Here is a 4012-nt window from a genome sequence, read left to right as displayed (position 1 = left end):
GTTCGACGAGCGGCGAGGTGGCCCGGCGAGTCGGAGCGACGGGCGCCGGCGGTGCGGCGACGCACGACGTCAGGGGCGACAAGGCAAGCCCCGATCCAGATCGGATCGGGGGAAGGAGAGCGTAGTGGGGGGTAGTGGGGGTTACGAGTTAGGGTTTGACCGGGGTGGGGGGATATGGGGAGTGGGGAGGGCGGCCTGGGCCGGTTTGGCTAGTAGCTGGGCCAACTGGCCCAGTGGTGGGGTTCTCTTTCTTTTTTTGTTTGTTTTGTTTTCTTTTACTTTTTCTTATTTTTTCACTTTTCTGTTTTCTTTTAGTTCCTAATTATTTTAGTTTCTTTAAAATACCAAGTTAGCACCTAAATTAGTATCATCAAAATAGGCCACTGCCAAACCTAGTTTGGACCCAAAATAAATTAGTTTAATATTTTTATATTTTCAAAAGCAATTAAATTATTATTTTAGCCACTGTTTTTTAATTAGTTTAGGGCATTTAAACACTTTGTAAAAGGTTGGTTCCATTACCAAAACTAGTTAGGGATTATTTGCCACATGATGAACATTTTAGTTTTAATATTTGAAAACTTTTATTGTTTGCTTGATTTTGACTTTGAATTTAAATCGGTTTCGAACTAACGCGAGATTAGCAATAGTAATCGAAGTGACGTGGCATCTTTAGCAGAGGTTCACTGTAGCTTAATTATACGGGCGTCACACACAACCACTCTTGGTCTCTAAAGAAATTGACACCTAACCGTCTAGAGAGTTTTGCAGCTCTCAAGAGTAATAGGCAGAGCGTACTAGACTTAGATTCGAGTGATGTCGGCTCTAGGGGTTTTCTCTTGATGGATTTTAAACCCAAATCGCCCAGAGAGTGGGTTGCTCAATAATCTTTTCAGAATCAAAAGGAGCAGCCACCGGACAAAGCCGGCGCGGGGTGGCTATTTATAGCCGCAGCCTTCCCAGATGGGAAATGACCATTTTGGACATGTGGTCCATCCAATGGCCAACCGACACGTTCACAACGGTCGGATTTCGGAGCAACGGTAACATTACTTGAGGAACAAGTAATGCTAACTCCTCGGTCTGAGACAAACCTCTCACAGCAAAGAAGATCACAGTCTCTTGCTGGCAAGTATTTGCTTGGAACACAAAGAGATTTCTCTCACAACTTTCATAGGATTTGGGTTTAGCATCAGAGAATCAAAGTTTCTAACGCTATACCCCTCTTAATAGTACGGTGGTCCTATGACTCAATAAGAAGAAGAAGAACAACAAAACAAATGCTACGTCTTCACTTCGTCTTCATTCTCCTCGGACGCAACCATTTTTCTTCGGACAGACACCGAACCAATTGCTTCACTTCAGCAATTTTTAGGGGTCACTCTTGTTAGCATCATCTTCGGTGATAACCTTCGCTGCAATACAGGGAGATTATCTTCGTCGTTTGTATCAAACTTCTTGATATCTTGGGGACCTATTACTCTATGTGCACTAGCAAACACATAAGTCCCATATTGTTTATGTCAACAAACTCCAAAACATAAGGGGCCTATCCTTGCACCAACATAATCTTTATTTTATGGAGTTTGGTCCTTCATTGTTGGGATAAAGGAAGTCGTACTTCAGGCTGATCGAACTTTAGAAGAGTGGTGGCAAGATGCCAGAGCTAGAGTTCAAGGAACCAAAAGAAACTCCCTGGACAACTTGGTGTTGCTGTTCACCTGGAGCATATGGCGGGAGAGGAATGGTATGGTTTTTGAGAATTCTCACATGCCAATGATGAAGATCTTTGATCAAGTTATTGTTGACGCCAAGCTATGGGCAGAAGCGAGCATGGGTCATTTTGTTCTTCACTAGTTGTGCTTCTAGTTTTTGTCATTTGTTGTAGGCTTGGTATATTGCTTTAGTCTACATGTATAATATTAAGCCCATCCTTTAAAATTTCTAGGAATGAAGCACGAGATTGAGCTAATCAGTGACAAAATAATAACATAATAGCACTTTCCAATTCTAAGAAACAACTCAAAGTTGGGCCACGGTATTTGAGAACATCTGATGCATATGACACTCGAATACTTTTGGAGATGAACAAAGTTTCCAGGGATACTTGGCTCAATTGATTGCATGCAATAGAAGCGGAAGAATTGCCCTACGACATAGCATTGATAGTTCATTGGCCATTCGAAAGATCCAACCATCCTTTTTAGGTTGTTGCAGCTCACCACCCTTTGCACGGTTAGTCAATGGAGGATCATCATCGATGGAGTTTCAAGCAAATGGTCACACATATAACACATGCTACCGCTAGGATATACCCAAAGTGGGCAACCTTTGTGAATCCATTCCCTCCCACCCCTCGGGATTTTGTAAGCCCAGATTGCTGTTGTGCAAGGAGACCAACATACGTTGTTGCATGATCATGATTGCTTGTGTGATCTTGTATAATATGAAAATCGAGAATGAGCGTGCCCAAAATTTGGACTACTCTTGCTATATGACTTCATGGGAAGGGTGTTGAATCCGTGTAGGAGTGAAGATGGCACTAGATACTTTCTTCAAGTGTACCATGAAATTTGAGATGTGGATATTCATCAAAGGGCTTTAAGAATATCTCATCAAGGAGTGCTGGAGGTGAAATGTCCCGACATGATCACTAATTCTACTTCTATGTTTTGTGTTATGTTTGATGAACAATCATGTTGAACTACGTATTGTGGACTGATGAACTACGTAATAACAACGTATTATTCATGTTTTACTTGACATGAGTTTGATATATGGGTTTTTACATCTGTGCCCATGGTTCCTTAGATCTACTCATTCATCCCCACGCTCTTAACTTTTGCTCAGTTTTCCCCACTCCCTTGCCCGAAACCCTCAGAACAGGTCACAATGGACGTTGTTGTCGGGTCAGTGCTTTGACCGTTAACTCTGACGAGTGGGGCCGTGTTGGGTTGTGTCGTTGTTCGACCGTTGGGCCGTGGTTTCCTTGGGCCGTCCCTTGCATTAAACGCATGCGCGCGCCTCCACGACAGAAGCCTGCTATGCATGCACCCAACAAGCCTGCCTGGATGCGTCGATGCGCGTCGCCACGATGCGCCGACCGAGCTTGCATGCGCCGATGCATGCAACCATGATGCACTGACCGAGCTGCTTTCGTGCACGCCAGCCGCCACGGATGCAGCGACGGTCGCTGCCGCTGTTTCCTCTCTTCTCGCACACTTGTCTCCTTGATTTAGAGCATAATTTTTTACGATCAGTTGCAGCCTTTTCGATCCACTCGCATCTTAACCCATTTTGCTACGACAAATAAATTGAACAAATATGTTTTATATTTTTGTGGCTGCATGCACCAGCTAGGTGGCTACATATTTGTGGTTTGTGTAAAAAAAGAAGGGTTCGTTGTGGCTGCATGCACTAGGTGGTTACTAACAAAGTGAGCCCTCTAAGAAAACAATCAACAAATATGTAGATAGGGCCAACAAGCCCATAGCACTATCACATAGTTGAAACTAGGAAGAACTTCATAATAGAATAGATAGAAAACTTAATAATATAACTTAATAAAAGGGCCAACAAGCCCATAACATCTCCAACATAGTTCAATTACAACTTAACATAACATAGACTAAAAAAAGAAAAATAGATAGAGGGTTTAGAACCCTAGAAGCCGCCTTCTCCACCTCGCTCCTCCTCTGAGCGCCCTTCACTACTCCTCTAGGGCGTTGTCGATGGGGTACGGAAGAGTGTGCATGCGCGATGCGGTGGGGAAGATGTTGGTGTACTCCGTGAACATGTTGTGGGTGGTGAAAGCGATGAACTCGCAGCCACACCAAAACACCCGGCCGAGGAGGTAGAAGGCGTTGAATGTGTTGCTGAAGTGGGCAAGGAGAGCAACCACCACCCTGTTTTGGATGACCTCCTCGACACGGAACATCCTTGGAGATCCCCACGGGAGCTGGTGGTAGCCGGACGCGAGGAAGAACTCGGTGAAGTTCCTTGCGGTCCTCCA

Source organism: Triticum aestivum, chromosome 3D (genome assembly GCF_018294505.1).
Source record: "Triticum aestivum cultivar Chinese Spring chromosome 3D, IWGSC CS RefSeq v2.1, whole genome shotgun sequence".
Taxonomy (NCBI): domain Eukaryota; kingdom Viridiplantae; phylum Streptophyta; class Magnoliopsida; order Poales; family Poaceae; genus Triticum; species Triticum aestivum.
Note: the sequence above shows the minus strand (reverse complement) of the source record.